Genomic DNA, 18,839 nt, shown 5'->3' on the forward strand with positions numbered 1-18,839 from the left:
GCCATGCTCTGCATGCTCCCCCTCACAACCTCACAGCTCTGTTGCCACAGATGATGTGCTGACCCAAAGATGAGTCACCACAGAAATCATTTGCCTTGTTTCGTAAGAGTCTAGAGACCTTCTTCTCCATGAGACCCAGAGTTTTTCTACCTCACATCCTGCCAGAGATGATTTCTTTCCATCACAAACAATTAATCTTTTTTGCTTCTTAAGCTCTATCTTTTCTTGTGCAGACTTCACCCTGGAGAAAGATAAAGTTATCATCACTTTGGGGCACCTCCATGGCACAATCGGTTAAGCGTCAGACTCTGTATCTCAGGTCAGGTCATGATTTCATGGTTCGTGGGTTCGAGCCCTGCATCAGCTCTGTGCTGATGGTGCAAAGCCTGATTGGGATTCTGTCTCTCCTTCTCTCTGCCCCTCCCCCACATGTCTCTCTGTAAACAAACTAACTAACTAACTAACTAACTTAAAAAAGAAGAGTTATCATCACTTCGCCAGGAAACAGAGCTGGGGGCATATGCCCAACATGGCAGCAGAATGACCTCTTTCACCTGGGAATACTGAAAGCAAGTGGCAGTTCTCTGCAGACTGGGCTCCATGAAGCCCCAGAATCTCCTGACAGACTGGCTGCTTTGCAGAGGTGACTGTTCAGTACCCCATTAAGGCAACAGAGAAGAAGGGAGTTTAGTGGGGAAGATTAGCATCCAGATTAACACCCAGAGATGATATCATTGTCTCTGAGTGTTCTAGCTAGAGAATTCATGGAAAACCCAAGATCTCTAAAGGCAAAGTGGGGGCATGTACTGGTATATGTAAACTATAACTGCATTGGGAAGAGACCATCTTAAGCTCTGATAAATCTTAGGAAGAAAAGCTATTGAGAAGTTCTTTCTACTTTAAGAAAGCCAGGAGAGTTAAAATTGTAGCAAAGCCAGTGGATAGGTATTCAGTCAAGCCGGCAGACTGCAATGTATGTAGGCAAACACACATAGACTGTGCACCCCAAAATATACACTTTTAAGTACACACATACATGCACAGGTGTAATGTAAACACATTTACACCACTATGTAGAGGCTCCCAGGCCCTCTCTACCTTAATCTCATGTTAAAGTCTATTATTTCTGAGTCAAAGAGTACATATAATACTTTGGCTGGGCAAAAATACTTTGCCTTGATGGTCAGGGCAGGTCCCCTGAATTTGCCAGGGAGCCAGGATGATAGCATAGTGGAACATCCACATTCTGAGGCCTGCAGGTGTGCAGGTGACTGCTGGGGAATAAATGAGCAGAGCTGTGTGACAGGAGTTCTGTGACTCCCCCAGTACCCAGGCCACTGCCTGGGCACCATGCTGCCTCCTCATCCTTTGCCAGGGTGTGACAGCTGAGAAGGCCAAGAGGGTTGGCTTTGTTCTCTAGTTGGCTTGGGTGGGTGGCACTCATGGTTGCTGGTAGAGCAATCTCTTATCTATGAAACTTTGCGCAGGAAAGAAAACAAATAGAGGTGTAGGGCTAGGTTTCTCTCATTGGGTTTTCAGATCCTGTTTCTAATAGTAAACACCAGGCTGTCATCGGCTTTTTGTGCTCAGAGAAGTGGCAGTGTGTGTGTGTGTGTGTGTGTGTGTGTGTGTGTGTGTGTGAGAGAGAGAGAGAGAGAGAGAGAGAGAGAGAGAGAGAGAGAAAGTGTGCAAGCAGGGGGGAGAGGGGTGGGAGAGAGAGTCTTTAAATTTTAATTGGTCTGCAATGAAAGATTTAACTGTTTAAAAAACAAGACCCTCTTAGTCCCAGACCACAACTTATGTGCTAATGTGGGAGGTTAGGAGCTAGTGAAGAGAGGAGGAGGGGAGGGGCAGATTCCTAATGGATCCTGTGGGGAATCATGCTGTTAAGGGACAGGGGAACCAACCATATGGATAGTAGAATACAATCCCCATCTACTACTAGCTGTCTAACTGTTGTCTCATCTCTTAGGTAGGGAAGGTAATCTTTGCTTTCCTTCTTTTTAAGAGTATTGTGTAAGTGAAATAAATGATTAGGGCATGCAAAGTTGGTTTAAGGTTTAGCTTATACCCTGCTTCAAAAGATGGTGGATAGTTTGGTATAAATCCCTGAAATACAGTGATGTAGCAGATGCTTTGGGGATCAGGCATTGCCATTTGCTAAGATGATTGTTTTCTTATCTATCTTCTCTCCCCCTTCACTTAGATTATACACCCTAATCCCATGGCATCCCTGGGCCCAGCACAGTGCCTGGTACTGAGGAGATGTGTCAGCAAATACCTATTGGATTTTCTGTGGGCATTTGGAGAAAATATAGCCCCTAAGTTCCTGTGGCCCTGATGATTTCTGTACCCTGCCATTTGTTTGCAGCATGAGCCTTAAGTAATAATTTCAGATGGCCTTTAAGGCATCTTGCACTGTCTGCTAAGATTGTGTTTCAGCCCCACCTTACCCCTCCCCCACCCCCACAGCAGAGATGATTGTGCTCTCCAGAAGGACAAGGATCATGTCTTCCCTGCTTATAGCTATATCTGCCAATCTAGAAAAGTGTCTAGAACATAGTGGGTCAATAAATATTTATTAAATGAATGACTGATTGGATAAATGACTGAATGAATGAATGTTATAGCTGCAGCTGCATTTGTTTTGTTTCCTGTTTCTTGTTTGTCTAGCTGAAAAATGACAGTAGGGATGTAAGTACTGGTACTATCACAAGTGCCATTTGCAAATCCATTCTAAATGGCCTTGAGTTGAGTTGAACTTAATGCCTGTGTTCTTGCTCAACAGGTCATCAGGGAAGATTGTGATGGTGTTGGTGATGATGATGATACCTACCATTAATTGAGAGGCTGCCATGTGCCAGGAACCCTCTGACACATTTCACATGTATCATCTCACTGACTTTTCATAGCTATTCTATAGTGCAGTTACTCAGTTTCTATTTCACAGTAACCAGAGCTCAGAGTAGGTTAACCCCCATATCCAAAACCACAGAGTTAGGAAGGTGCAGAGGCAGTATTTTAACTCAGGGCAGTTGACCAACCCCAGAGCCCCTTCTCTTACCTCCCTGTCTTGCTGAGCAATGTCAGACTCAGCATTGGAGGAAGGCCCAGAAGGGTTAGTAAAAGCAGCTAAAGAAAAACAAATTGTAGGGAGTCTATTATGGTTGATCTTAAAAGTCTTGTAATGATCTTATTTTCTCTGGAGGACATTGTGAAAGCTAGTGATTTACCATACTCCCTGGCTAGGGGAAGATGTCCAGGCAGCCGTCTCTCCCTACCTGTGCCTCAGGGCTCCAAACCTAACCCAACAGGGATTCCAAAGGAACTATTCCCATCCACTTTTATTTCCCTTTGACGCACAGAGTATCAGCCCCTCCAATTTTGTGGGGTTTTTTTTCCCCAGGCGGATAATGGGCTTCTAGCCAAAAATCCTTTCAATTAATGGACTAGGAACAGCACCCATGAAGAAAATTAGAAACAGATAAGAAGAGAAGGGCCCCTCTGCTCAGAGCAGAGGAAGGGAATAATTCTTGGATTATGCTGATGATTTACCAATGTTTTCCTAATGTGAGAATCGGTCAGTAGGGGCCTGGGTTTTTTATGAGGGAGGAACCTCTTCCAGACAGCTCACTCCCCAACAGCCCCAATAAATCCCCACACCCCCACTTCCAGTGAGAACGTTGCCCTCTCCAGAGTCACGGTGTCAAAGCCTGTTTAGCTGTTCTTTACGTATCAGCCACAACCCCAACATTAGTTCATGCTTGGAATATGAAGCTATTTCATATTTATTCTTGTTTTATCTGGCAGGGAGCCTTAAAAAAAAAAAAAGTCCCCTGCTGGTGCTGTTCAGCTCTTATATCTTTATAGTCTCTTGAATTGATTTGACAGAGCAATCATAGGCCATGGGTGAGACCAAACGCCTCTCTCAGCAACAGGCTGGAAGAATGGACAAGACTGCACAGCTCACTTCCCTGGGGCTAGTCAGGCCACATCCATGTTCTGCCCTGAAGGGGCTATGTGCATGCCCTCACCCATTCTGGCCCATGCCAACCAATACCATAGAAAGAGTTTCCTGTGACAGTTGTTCAGTGGGAGTTTCTGAAAAGAGCAAGGGTGTCTGGGGAGCCATTAGGAATGGGTTTCACCTCAGAACATTCTAGAAGCTGAGAGGAGTCTGACTTCCTCAGAGGAGTTGCAGGCTCTTGAAAAGGCTTCCCCAAAGTCACAGTGAGCTTTGGGAAGATTTATCAAGTGACCTGGCCTGCTGAGAAGGTAGGGTTCACGTTTTGCAAGCTCCAGATAAGTCACAGGGTTTTAACGCAAGGGACAGTGACTTGAAAGGGCATACAGAATCGTGTGTACACATAGACATACACTCAGTTTTCTGGGAAAAGAATCTAGATTTTAGTGGATAAGAAGAGCAGTCTGTGACCCCAGCAAGCTTAAGAACCTATGAACTAAGGCAACTTTCACTGATAGTCTGAGATGATGTTAAGTACATGTCAGAAAAATTTATTTTACTATCTGTGTACTTGTTTTCATGTGGGTTAAAAAAAACTAATATGTCACATTTATGATTTTACAGATATAACAGATTATGTTAAGTAAACCCAATAGTCAAGTTATTCACGGATAAGGATAAAATAAGTAAATAGCAGTACAAGTTCTGTACCTCCATAGTAAAATTCACTTTTGGTGAATTGGGAAATACTTTGATTCAAGAAGAAAAACATGGAAGATTCTAGCCCTAACAACCTCTTGTCCCAGTTGTGGAGATGTTTCTCAATTAGACCCCGATTTTAGTTTCTCCTACCAGCTGCCTGCACGCCACCCTGCATTCTAATATACATTCGGAACAGAAGGCTGTGCTCTTCCAGAACACACGATGGCTCCCTGTGGCCACTACATTATGTCCCATATCCTCTAACTGGGTTCGCAAATCCAGCCTTCTATCTGATGTTAGCCCCACTATTTCCTGCTCTGGAAACTCTTCTTCAGCCAGACCGTTCTTTTCACTGTCCTCCCCAACTCCTGAAAGTCCATCTTTATTTCTGCCCTGTTGCTTTTGCCATGTAATTACCTCCATAACCTGTGCTTCTTGTTTTTCTCTTGAGCCACCCCACCCCTAGAAATCTGTGGTTCCCACCAGTGTTTTCCTTCTCTGGAATATCGCTGCCTGGCGATTTTGCATGTCAGAAGAAAAAAGGGGGAGACTTTTGGTTAATTCCTCTCTTTGGCACCAGTAAGCCTAGACATGGAGAGGAGCCACAGCCAGGAGTCTAAACCTTCCCTTTTGGCTTGTTGAGCTTGTTGACGAAACAGGATAAGTTTGGGATTAATCATTGAAAAACAAGTGAGATAAACTCCTGGGTTCCAGAGATATTAACTCCTTGGTCCTCGTCCCAGCTTGGGTTATCAAAACCAAGATTTGTTCATTTTTCACAGTTTATGAGGTTTATCTTTGGCCTGTCATGAGATGCTGACAGAAAGATGAAATTGGTCTGTTTCCAGTCTATTTCACTCAGTCATTCCTGCTTATAACAAGTTGAAATGCTCCATTGTAAACACTTGAGGAGGAAAAACATAGAGACATGAGCAGTGAATGGTCATGTACCTCTTGCAGTCATCTTGCATTTTTATCTACATGTTTTTTATCGTTAAAGCCAAACTCAAAAGGTAGAGGGCCTCCCCCTTCATTCCAAGCAGAAGGTTAATTTGAAGTGATTTAGTGGGGGGAGTGGCCGCAAATGATACATGGGGGTAGTTTGAGAACTTTTTGTTTTCTCAGGATTAGACAGAGAAGATATAGGTTCAAAACACTAACGATGAAGGAGGTGCTAGATATGAGAACCTTCTAAAAAGTGTTGACTGACAAAGCATTTGGATAAACGTGAAAGTGATTTGAAGTGTGAAAAGTACTGTGTATGTGCAGAAAAACACTTTTTCAATTGAATGGGATTTTTAATGTTCCTCTGACATATCACAAGTTTACTGATAAATAAGATGACAGTAGACTCGGGCACCCTGCTCTGTGTAAAGTCTACTAAAAAAGGTTTCAGAAACAAAAGACGGATTAGCAGGAAAAGTTACTCAAGAGAGGTGTGGAACTAAAGCCTCCAATAATGAGCATCTAGGATAAAATAAAGACTGACTTAAAAAATTGTTTCTCATGACTGTTATTATTGAACAGTAGATTAATATTAATCAGATCTTTACTAAATTCTTAGAGGGTTTTTATAACTGGCAAGTGTGTGTCTTTCTTTTGGTGACTATGTTTGTATAAAGGTAATTTCTGACCATTCTTTAGTGAGGTTGAACCAGGCCAATAATGTTCAACTCTGTATTATATAATTCAACTCATGCTTTGACTTCTAATACCATGAAGTCTCTGTTATTCATTCTTACCTAAACGTTTTTTATTGTCACTGGTGTTTTTAGATTGTTGAGCATTTTCTGTGATTTCTTTATTGTGTTTCTCTTTGTGTAATTCTGAATTGTAGATTTCAGGATTAATGTAGCTGAAAGAACTTTCCAGTTCTGGAAAGGGTCACAATGCTGTGTGTTCTTAACAAATTTTTTTTAAGGCAAGGCACGCATGTTTCAGAATTCCCAGTGTCACTCCAGCCAGCACAACACAGTGGCTAGGGACACAGGCCCTGTAGGATGACCACCTAGTCTTGAACTTGGACCCCTACTCACTGACTATGTAACACCTTGGCTACTGGCTGAGCATCTTGTGGCTCAATTTCCTCATGTGTAGAACTGAAGTGAATAATATTACACCTACCCCACAGAGGTATAAGAATTAATGACGTAATACATTGATTAATACATACCTGGCCCATATTCAATTCTTCACGTGTTTACTGTTGCTATACCTGCCTGACAGGAAGCATTCAGTGTTACCTTTTTTCTCCACATAGCAATCTGGAAATACTGTATAACTTCTTAGTAACAGTCACGGCATTTATTGAGCACTGATTTTTGTAAATCATGGGAAATGCTTTACCTCCACTTCTCCTATTTCCGTAGAGGGGCAGGAGCATCCAGGCCCCAAGAGGAAAAACTATGAAGGTCCTTCAGGCTGTCTTCTCCTCTCCTTCACTCACTTATCCCTAATACAAGCCCTAAGCTACAAAATCTTTGAGGTTAAGAGCACCATTTGAGCCAGGAGGCTCCTTTTTGTATAGATCTGCCAGCACGCAGATGGGCACCAGCTCTGCACCTGCCACTGTAGGGCCCGGCCTGCCCTTAGTGTGGGGCCAGGACTGCCTTTGTGAGGCCTGTGGATGTATCTATCCTCTTGGGGTTTGTCAGTGGGAGCCTGTGATTCATGTTAAACATGGCGCCTCTGCATATTCCACCCTCCAACCCCGCTGCCAGACACGTTGTCCAAAGTTCTAGGAGGCAACTAAAGAAGTCTAGTGGTCAGTGGTGGACACACACCCGAGTCACATCTTTTATCTGAAGACCTTTAGGAACAGTAAAGCCAACGTTCTCTATCTGGTTGATTCACATTAGTCTCAAATTTGGAAGGGTTGGGGGTTGTGATTAGTTTTCACAGAGTACTCCCAAATACCCACACTCACTTGATCTGACAACCCTATGAGATAGGAATTATTAGTATGTTGACCAGATCAGAGAACCAGGCTGAGAGCGGTGTAACCAGCAGCACAGCCTGGTGCCTGGTGAACAGCCTGGTGCCTGAAGGTCTGGATTCAAACCAGGTCTGTCTGACTCCAGAGCTCAGTGTCTTGAACCCCCTCACCAGAGGTTCTTATACTCGGAAGTTTACCCAGCATCCCCCAAAGGATTCATTAAAGCAAGGTTGCTGGCCCCCACCTCGCAGAGTTTCTGATTCCGTAGGTCTGGGGTGGAGCCCAAGAATCTGCATTTCTAACAGGTTTCCAGATGGTGCTGAGGATGCTGGTCCAGTGACCCCACTGTGGGAACCATGCTGTATACCCAACCTCGTACTGTCCAGTGGCTGTTTCTTAGCTTCAAGCTTCAGAGTCCACTAGTACATGAGGTGGTATCAAATTTTGGTGTAAAACATTAGAACCAGGAAAGAAAGTAAGCTTATTTGAATGATTAAGATGTCTACGATCTTGCATAGAAGACAGATCCGTTTGAAGGCATTTTAGAATTTGTTGTACTTTCTAAAGCTAAAATGCATCAAGGAAGGGATGAAGGGATGTGTCACTTTAAACTATGACAGAGTATTTTATTCTTAAGATACATTTTCCAGTGACATTTTATTCTAGAGACAATCTGGATGACTTACCTTCTTGTAACTGTGAAACCAGGAACCATCCCTATGTCCCAGGTGATTCCTAGAATTTATTACTGAGAGCTTCCACCTGGTTTTGAATGTGAACAGTAAAGAGGGAGAGAGAGATTGGAAATTGGTCCCAAATTCAGGGAAAAGTGATTATGTGAAGAACAGAGCCCCTGGTCATTCAATAGACACCAAAGACAAGGCCAAACAAGGGTTATAAGTGGGTGTGAAGTGCCCAGAAAAAACTCGGATGTGCAAGAAATACCATTCCCACAAACCTGATTTTGACCATTGAGACCTTTAAGTTGGAAATTCCATGTCAGTCACTATCTGGATCTCCCCCGTTCTGTCTTCCAGCATCCCACCCAGTACAGTTAGGAGTTTGCATGTGCTGGGACACCACAGATGGCTAGCACTGCTCCCCCACTGTTGCACTGGACCACTGAGGGCCCTTGGAGCATAGCAGCTCTAATTTTTCTGAGTTTTGCTGGAAAGGGAATTTTTGGCAATTTTGGCTTCCAGATGGGCCAAGAGGTGTGATTCCTGGGGTCTTTCCCCCTCCCTGGGGCACAACAAGGAGTGAAGGCTCTCCCAAATCTTTGGGCCCGGTGCATCTTTCCTTCTCTAATTCCTTTCTAGTTTTCGGGAAAGAAGTCACTTCCCATCTTTTTTTGATGCCACTCTCCCTTCAGTCCCATCCTTCCCCAGTGGGACTCGATGCCAACTGTTTCCAGGAGGTGCAGAAAAATCATTTCATTCTATCCTTCTAAAAGGAGAGAAGGGGTAAGAAAACCAGCAGAACTCAGATTTGATCCTAAAACAATGTCACTCACAGATTCAACCATGGTTCTTGGCGGAAAGGTGTCCCTCTCCAAACCTCCCCACTCTTGAGGAGTAGCACACCAGGGGCACCGAGCACAGCTTTTGCCAGATGGCGATGTGAACTCTCAGGGGACTAGCTTTCAGGCCCTATGTCCTGGGGCATGCAGATGTCACTCTTTGGGATGGGGCTGGCATTGTCCAATCCCCTCATGCATGGGGCAGAAAGCTAAGTCTCACTAGGATAGAAATACAGGACAGCAAAGACACTGAGGAATCTTTGCCAATGAGGCAATCAGTCCCTCCTTCCCGCCATGATTTCCTGGGAGGGGCTTGCTGTTACCTTGCCTCACAGCTGTAAGGATGACCTATTGACACAGCAGTCACCTGATAGTCCTACAGTAGCTTAAAGGTTCTGAAACCTGGTCAGACCATGAGCCAGATTCTACTCTTCATCAGCTCCTCCCCAGCTCAGGGTGCCCTTCACGAGGCAGGCCTTAGTCTCATACTGTGTCCTGGTGGAGGCCATAAAAGCATAGGTGGCTGGGACCCCTTACTGTCAGGAGTCCTACTTCCTACCACCCTGCCTGGGTACTGGATGGACTAGCCTGAAGCCAAATCACTGACCAGCCCAGAGTGACTTCACCATTTAAGAACCTGCTGTAATAACTTTCATCAGGTCAATTCCCACAAGCCAAACATTGTTTAGGGTCAGAGTGGACAGAGTTTCTTACGGGGTTTTGAATTCACTGTCTTTAAGAAACCAAACAGTGGGGGCCCCTGGGTGGCCCAGTGGGTGGAATGTCTGACTCTGGATCTTGGCTCAGGTCATAATTTCACAGTTTCATGGGCTTGAGCCCCATGTCGGGCTCTGCATTGATAGTGTAGAGCCTGCTTGGGATTCTCTCTCTCCCTGTCTCTATCCCTCCCTGACTCCCTCCCTCCCTCCCTCTCTCTCTCTCTGTCTGTCTCTCAAGGTAAAATAGATAAACACTGAAAAAACAATTTTAATTAAAAATAAAAGAGAGAGAAACCAAACAGTAGCATTGTGAAGGGGTTTGACATTGTAGCTGAAGCCCCAGGTATAACTAAGCAGGCCTAGAAGTCACAGATTATTTCTCTTGCATAAATTTGGGGGTATAAATACCTATGAGAGAATACTTTATTGTGTCTGTTAAAAATGAAACTTTAGCTCCAGGCCTCCCTCTTCCCATCTTTCATCCACTTAAAATGGAACCATTTTGTGTCCCTGTGGTGTGAAATGGGAAAGGATATTTGCAGCTCAGATGTCCCCATGTTGACTTCAGCCTAGGGAGGAGGACAGTTCTGGAAGGGTTCTGCTTGCAGACCCGTGACCTCTGTATTTGCTCCTCCATCTGAAAGGGCAATGGCCTCTCTTGCAGGGAAGAGCTTCCCCAGAAAAGAAGTCTAGTGACACCCACTCTCCCAGCTGCCCCCAGCCATGCTGAGCTTCGGTGAGCCTTGTGCCATGCCTGCTCTGTGCCTGGCACTGTGCTGAGTACTTTTGTGTCTGCTAATGATCTTGGCAGTCACCAGTTGAACGTTTGAGAGTGTGAGGGTTGGGGAGCGGGGAGGGGTGCAGTGCTCGTGGTTGGTCAGCAGTAGCCAGAAAGGACAATGCTGAGGGAATTGGATTCAATCGCAGTCTTTCTCTGGGAAATCAAGCATAGTTCTCAAGCTGTGTACAAGAATGCAGGATCAGATGTCCAGTGTGTTTTGGCTTTGCTATCTGGGAGTTGGGCTGTGTGCAGAGTTGACAGGTGCCAGCTTGATGCTGGTTTGCCATGCAAGCAATTATGCCACAAAAGGGGGCAGGAAGTAGGGGTAGCAAAGGAAGCCTCCATTGGAGACCACAAGTTCCCAATCCATTGGAACCATTTCCATCTGACTAATGAGGATAATCTATTTTGCAAATGTGTCAAGTGGGCGCTCTCGGGGGAAGAGACTTCTTGACACTGATGATTCTCAATTTTCTGACAGTAGATTAGCCAAGGTTCTTTTTTTTCTTCTTCTTCTTCTTTATCCCCTAACACAATTCCAATAATTTTCTTTCATCACTTTGTCATTGAGTACCCAAGGAAGACAAACTAAGTTTAGTATTAGCTTTAGTATTTAGTGTTAGCTGTGCAAACAATGAGTAAGGTATCACAGTTAAGAATGGGGGGAGTATATTTTTAAATTGTATAATTAATTTGATAGCAGAATCAGTGACTTTGAGTGTCCATCCTGTTGGATGATCAAAGTAGCTACTTTTTTCCTTGCTCTGTCTACATGCCCCCATTTGTAGCCCAGCCCTGAACAGCTCATTCGTGAACCTTTTTCTGCTGTGTGTGAAAGAAAGCCCTATGTGCTCTCACACGGTGTCAGTTTGCTTGGTTGCATTGTGAATATCCTGAGGCATAGCATCCACGCTGCAGTTGAGGTGGATACACAGGAGATGGGCTCTTAAGTGAGATTGGATTGAATCTTGCCTCTAACCCCTACCAACTGTGTAATTTGAGGCGGGATACCAGATTGTTCTGGCCTCTGTTCCCCTCTGTATAAATGGGGGTAATGATAGCTCCTAACTTTGTAGACTTCTTATAAGCATTAAATAAGACAATTTGTGCAAAGTAGGAAGCCTGATGCATGGTGGATCTTAATAGCACTTACTATTATTATTCTCTTCATCCCCATTTTGACCACGGGACAGAAGGACTGTTAATCTTGGAGGCCAAGGTGGGATTTATGTGGACATATAGATAAATAATTTTGTTGGGCATGGGAGGACACCAAGATGGACAGATAACTGAATTCTGGGATGTGCCTGTCACCATTGTTGGAGTGTGAACAAATCTCAGGTGAGAATGTGTGGAAAATAAAGGTCAAGGACCGTGTAAAAGTTGGGGCTGTTTTTCTGTACAAACCCAGAAGATGACTTTTGATTGTCTGTGTGTGCCAGAAAGCCCTGAGAGAGAGTCTTAACCAGCCACAGCAGCTGACCATCACACCCTGCCCAGCACCAAAGGACCCACTTGCCCTGCTTGTTCTTTATTCCATGGGGCTCTGGAGCCTTCCAAGGATCCCGCACAGCCTCCCACTCCAGTGCCTGTCGGACAAGCGTGTCTTCCTGGTAAAGTCATTTTCTTCTCCTTCATCTTCTCTCAAGGCTACACAGTGAGCCTTTTAGGGGCAAAGTCAAAACAAGAACCCCAGTCTCTGATTGCTCATCCACATCCCCAGATGCCGTACAATCCTAGCTGATTCTAGAAGCCCTCAGTCAGCTGCCGCTAGAACCCTACATTTTGCAAATGTTATGTTTTGCTTTTGTTTTATTTATAATATTGTATCAAGAGGACTCCAAGGGCTCTCCTAGAATGGGGAAAAGGCAGGATGCAGCAGAGAAGGTGGGCACTGCCCAGGAGCGAGGTGATGGCTTCCCATGCCAGTGGTCACTTTTTCTTATTCTCATTTTCTGCCTTTCATCACTGATTCAGGATATTTTTTCCTCATTACTTAAAAAGCATATGAGCAAACAAAACCCTTTCCATGAATCTTGGAGAAGCATGTAGCCACTTAAAATAGAGAACAGTTGGAGGACTAAAACAGAGCAGGGCCTGAGGGCAAGATGAGCTAATAGAGGGATCCCACCTGGGGGATTCTTTGACCTTCCGCTCACACTGCCTCAGCCTTGATATCTGTACAATGGGCTACCATCTGTCCTGCCTGCTTCAGAAGGATTACAGGAAAGGTCCCTGAGAAACCAAGGGCAGCATCTCGCAGGTAGAACACCATGCACAGGGCTTATATAAGTGAAGGCTAACATATCACAGCTTTTTCACCAACCCCAGGAGCCTGGCCCAGACCATAGAGCCCCGAGTCCTGCTCTGTCACAGCAGCTTGTCAGAAACTTCCTAAGGACCCGGCCATTCTTGCACTTGACTGACATCTCAAGTTTCCTCAGTCCCTTTGGAGATGGAGGGGAAATGTGTATTTTCAGTTTGAGAAGCAAGATAAATCTCAAAATGTCAGACCTGAGGCTTAGAGTGGGTACATAAGGGCCGTTTTCATTTGGGGCCTGACAGAACTGCGTGGGTTTCCTGGCCTCCAAACACCCACCTACTGAAGTCCCAGAGGCTGACCCTCCTTGAGAGGTTCGAGGGTAAATCCTGCACCCTGTCACCCTTTCCAACAAAGGGAACTCTTTGAAGCTCACGCCAAGCTCTGGTGGTCATTATTCCACATGTAAAGGGCCTTTGCTAATACCCACTGGCACTTTCGAGTACAAGGAGGGCACTGTATCAACCCCCATGAAACGGAAATGCTATTGACACTGGCATAGGAGACTGCAGTTCCCTATGTTCAGCAATCCTGGGAGGCACCTACTAGAAAATATGTTCTGAGGAGTATTCACGCATAGAGAGCAGTGTATCCTCAAACTGTATCCTTCAGAACCTTGAGGTTCCATGGACTGTGTCTCAGACTGAGGCAGAAAGTCTGGAGGAAAGGGGAGGGAACTTGGGAAGCCCAGCGGGCAAGGCTCCAGGCCTTCCTCCTCCAGAACTTCTGCTTTCATCTGTCTTTTATGTCATGGTTCTGGATACTGCTTCACTGACAGAAGGTTCCTCTGCTTTTAAAAACAGCTTGAAGACCACTGGCTGATTTCGAGGTTCTCTTCACAGGATTCAAGCTATAATTATATCCATAGAAAATAAATAAATAAAAACCATTGACAAATCTAGGCGAATTAGCCCTTGCATAAAGTGAAAGTAGACTTCAGTAGAGTTCTACAGGATTCTGAAGCGTCAATCTTCTGGATGTAGTTGAGGGTCCTTATATGTGTCATCAAGCCCCCCTGCTCCTAACTCATGGGGTTGCCTTGCACTGTCTGTGAGAAACTTCCACGGACTCTAGCCAGAGAGTGAGCGAACGTGAAAAATCTTCAGCAGTCTCCACAAAGTGAAGAAAATGCAGAGGGTCACTGTCTTTTCTGTAAGGGGCAACTTTTCAACCACTGAATGGTGGCCCAGGAGAGGGGAAGGGGGTGGGGGTGGGGGGTGGTGAGTCCAGAGGCAAATGCAATGGCTTTGGGCCAAAAGGTAAAACGCACGTTTTCAGGAAAATTAGAAAAATTTGCCTGAGGCAGGTCCTACTTGCACACTGAGTTCTTATATGGGCCCTTTTATATTGCTGTTTGCTTTGCTTTTAAATAAAAAATGAGGGCCTGCCAACCAGGGGGCCCCTCAGTCCCTGAAAGCGGCTGCACAGAGCTGTCCCCACCCCCACTCCCAGGCTCCTGGGTCAGAGGCAGATGGGAATTGCAAACCAGTGTCTATGGGGGGTGTGGGGGGAAGAGGCAGGCAGGAGTCTGGGCTGGCTTTGTCCCATAAAGGAAAAGCAGGGATGGCCACTCTGAGAAAGGGGCTTTCTCCTCTCAGGTTTCAGGGGCGGGCCCTTGAAAACAATTTGCCTGCTAGAAAGACTAAAAAGGATCTTCACAGGGTCCCAGGCAAAACCAGGAGAGAATGGCAAGCCTCTTCCAGGCTCTCAGGACAGACCACCATAGCACTGGGTTTTCCCAGGCCAGCATTCCCTCAGTCCTGCTGGAGGAAAAAAAGCCAAGATGGACAGCATGATTTATGATGCCTGTGATCCTCCTCCACACCCAGGGCACAGTGTCCTTCCTGAGAGGGGGGCTGCAGGCCCACAGGCTGCCAGGCAGGTGGCAGGGTGAGGCCATGCACTTGCTGGTGAGACCAGGAACCTGGGAGTACTTCAGATCCCAACTGACCACTTCCTCCTGTTGAGCCCTCCCAGCCTCGGGTTCCTCACCTCTCGTGTGGACACAAGAACAGAACTGCTTTCTAAGGCTTTTTGGAAGGCTGAAAGGAGACAGTCTGTGTGGAACGCACAGCTCAGCCCTTGACACATAGTAGCCACTTGTGTGAGTGTTAGATATCACTAATTTAGCCATGCTTGTTGGGAAGCCAGCACCCTAATGTAGTATCTAATAAGGGCATCCCTTTTGTGATAAAAAAAGATCTCAGCAATGTCATTGCTTCCTGTGTGATTTTGAATCAATTCCTTGACCTCTCTGAGCTTCACTTTCCCCTTTGGAAGATGAGATGGTAATGTCTATCTCACAAGGCAGCCAGGACGAATGAAAGGATGTAATGAAGATAAGTGCTTAGCACAGGGCCTGGCACTTACCACACAATGAATAATGATAGGTGTCATTATTAATGCTAGCTCTCAGGTATGGTATTCACCAAGGAGAACTTAAGTGCTTGCTTTTTTCCCCTAAAACCTCTGTTCCCCAAACTGAACCGGTAGTCAGGAGAGGGACATAAGCACTGATCCACCCGAGAGCATCAATCTCCCCATGGGCCCCGCACCCTGGTCCCCTTGTGTCTCCTTAGAGAGCTGTGCTGTTGACAGCTCTTGGCTGGGACAGGGATGAAATTGTTTTCAGTGTTTTGATTCTCATCAAATTTAATAAAAATCACACTCTTTAAGGCTGTGAGGTGATGGTGAAAGGTATATAGTGAAAGATAAAGTCCTAGCTATGAAAGTGAAGCAGGGGCGCCTGTGTGGCTCAGTCAGTTAAACAACCAACTCTTGTTTTCAGCTCAGGTCACGATCTCAGTTTGTGAGTTCGAGTCCTGAGTTGGGCTCTGTGCTGATGGTGCGGAATCTGCTTGGGATTCTCTCCCCACCCCTTCCCCTCCCCCGCTCACTCTTTCTTTCGAAATAAATAAATAAACTTTAAAAAATTTAAGAGGGGCGCCTGAGTGGCTCAGTCAGTTAAGCATCTGACTTCAGCTCAGGTCATGATCTCACAGTTCGTGAATTGGAGCCTCGCATCGGGCTCTGTGCTGACAGCTCAGAGCCTGAAGCCTGCTTTGGATTCTGTGTCTCCCTCCCCAACTCATGCTCTGTCTCTCTCTCTCTCAAAAAAAAATAAACATTAAAAAAAATAGTAAATTTAAAACAATTTAAGAAAAAGAAGCGAAGTAGAATTAACAGGACTTCACAGGATTTGAGTCACTTAAAACAAAACAAAAAACATGTAGCATGAAAACAAAGGTTTTCCCTGAGCATTTGGAAGCTGGGGTAGGACTTTCTCAACCTGTCCTATCCCCAGCTCACCACCCCCATCCCCCACCCACCTGCCAGTACAGTTACCAAGGGCAGAAGACGGACATCCCCCCGCCACACACACATCCCGAGATTTCCTGCCTCCATTGGGCTGTCCTCAGAGCTCACCCCCTTCCCATCTTTTGGGGAAAGTTGCTTTAGGATCTGCCAACTTGGTCTGAGCACAAGGAACTCAAGACCCTGTTCTGAACCCAAATAAATAGCAGGAGAGGCTGCTGTGGAATTTTTATGGAATGGGTCTGGACTTTCTTGTCTCCTCAGCTTAACCTCTAAACCGTTTTGTGCCAGCTACATACCTATTCGCAGAATTGTTAGAAATAAAAGGGACCTCCGAGGACACTCAGCCTGACCCCATCGCTTTAAAGGAGAAAGAAATCGAACCTCAGGTGAATAACGTGTTCAGGATCCCACCACCAGTTTCTGGCCGCCCAGGGAGTAAAACCCAGATCTCTCGAAGCTGATGACCTGTTTCTCAACTCACTCTCTCCTGCCCTCCCATTTCTGTAGAGCTGTGGGGGCAGTGACTCTGCTTCCTTTTCCAGGGCTTTTGCCCACACTGTTTCACATTAGTGTGTGTCTGCCTTTTCCATTCTTGTGGGTGTTGGTTACAATTCAGATTTGCCTAAATCTTTTAGGGTTCAGCTGTTCTCCCACAGAGAACTTTTGGAATTATATTAGGTGCAGAGTGGTTAGCTGTGACTTGTCCTGGGCCTTCCCCCAGTCGGGCTCTCCTTGCAAACCCTGAGGAGCAAGACAAGAGTGGCAAATCCCACAGGAGATTTGCTAGTCTTTACCGTGTTCTTCGTAGATTCCTTTCAAGTAGCCGAACCTGGGTTTGAGTCCTATTTTGTGGAAGAATCACTTGGTTCGTTCCTTCTGCATGTAGATACTCCTATTTCCTGCAGAGTTTGTTTTGAGAAACCAATTTCTCAATGTTTTGTTACTAGTAAGAATTCTGTTTTGTGAGAATTTTTAACAAAAAAAGTCCCTTCTTGAAAATGTATGCTTACCATATTCAGTTATTAATGGATTCACCTGGTTTTCATGACTTTGGAAGAGAAGCATTCTTTCCCTCCTGTTTTGCAAAGATTCCCTGCATTCAGTTTAGATTTCTAATAAAAAACTTGAATTCAGGGGTGTGTCTCTGAGCAAATCCATTTGGTAGTGCCAGGGCTGGGACTGTGGAGAAAATAAATGTCTGATAACATTGAGGGCAGAGGTTGGCTACAGCCAGATTGGTTAATGAAAATATATCCAGAAAATTTTGCTTTCTGAAGTGAACAAGGAGGGCAGACGGCTGGCACAGCTGAGATGGGGAAGTACCAAAGAGATAACAGGAGAAAGCTAGTACATTCTTTGCTCTGGAAGCAAAATGCAGGAAGGCTTGCATGGCTCAGTTCGTGCCCTGCTGGCCTTTGGGGGAATCTCCTAGTTAATCCTCCTCCAACCTACCCCACCATACCAAAGTGAGGTCTGGGTAGGTGTGCCGTCCAGTAAATTTAAAGCCCAGCCCTTATTACCCTTGCATGATGTGTGCCAGTTGAGGGACGCATTAATAATATCCCTGAGCATGTGGTGTGAAGTTTGCTGTAAGATCTTTCAGTCTCCCTGGGTGTATCCTGCTCTGGGTTGCTGTTTTCCAGAAGTTATTCTGAGAGAGTGGCCAGGAAGCCAGACACCCCTCCTTCTGTATCCTGTGGCTCCAAGTGGACGGGAAGCCCATGGAAAGAGCTGTGTTTCCCATGCTGGGAAAACTCGATGTTGTCTATGATCCCTTCCAAATATACAATTATAGAATTCTAGGGCTTTGGCAAATTGTATGCCCATGTCACTGTGAAGGAAAAGAAAACCACGTGGTCAAGTGAGAAGAGCAATGTGGCAGAGAAATGTCCTAGAATGGCCAACCACCCCGGTCTGCCAGGGACTGAGGGAATTCCCAGGACCCAGGACTTTCAGCTTTAAAACCAGGAAAGTTCTTAGGGCACCTGGGTGGCTCGGTTGGTTAAGCATCCAACTTCAGCTCAGGTCATGATCTCATGGTTCATGAGTTCGAGCCCTGCATCAGAATCTCTGCTGTCAGCACAGAGCCTGCTTCAGACCCTCTGTACCCCTCTCTCTCTGCCCCTCCCCACTTGCACTATCTCTGTCTCTCAAAAATAAATAAACATAAAAAAAATTTTAAATCAGGAAAGTTCTGGACAAAAATCAGTCACCTCAGGTTCACTTAGGTGCCCCACATCAGCCTCCCTGACGTGTTATGGTAGATATGGGTTGGGGAAGCCCAGCCTAGAGGGGATTTCTAAACCCAACAGGCTTTCTGGTGGAGCATGGCTAATGGAGGAAGGGGGGTGGGTGCTAACCCAAAAGGATGCCAAAAGAGAGTGCCTTGAAGTGCTGGTGACTTGTGTAATCTGCTTTAGCTGTGCCTATTTGGGCTGTTGTGTACCGATAAAAAACTCACAGACAATGGAAACAAGAGCTTATGAGGATTCTGAGTTCACCCCTGCCCCCACTCCAACACCATTAAAGGAAAAAGAAAAGTCATCTCTATATTCCATAAGAAATCATTTCATCTTCTTCC

The 18,839-nt window shown here is 45.5% G+C and overlaps 1 protein-coding gene across 1 annotated transcript in view; it reads left to right on the top strand.

Moving 5' to 3' along the window:
- SLIT3 (slit guidance ligand 3) overlaps positions 1 to 18,839 on the top strand; it is a 596,997-nt gene that overhangs the window by 282,996 nt on the left and 295,162 nt on the right. The gene's annotated exons all lie outside the window — the stretch shown is intronic.

The sequence above is a fragment of the Leopardus geoffroyi genome, chromosome A1 (assembly GCF_018350155.1).
Source record: "Leopardus geoffroyi isolate Oge1 chromosome A1, O.geoffroyi_Oge1_pat1.0, whole genome shotgun sequence".
Classification (NCBI taxonomy): domain Eukaryota; kingdom Metazoa; phylum Chordata; class Mammalia; order Carnivora; family Felidae; genus Leopardus; species Leopardus geoffroyi.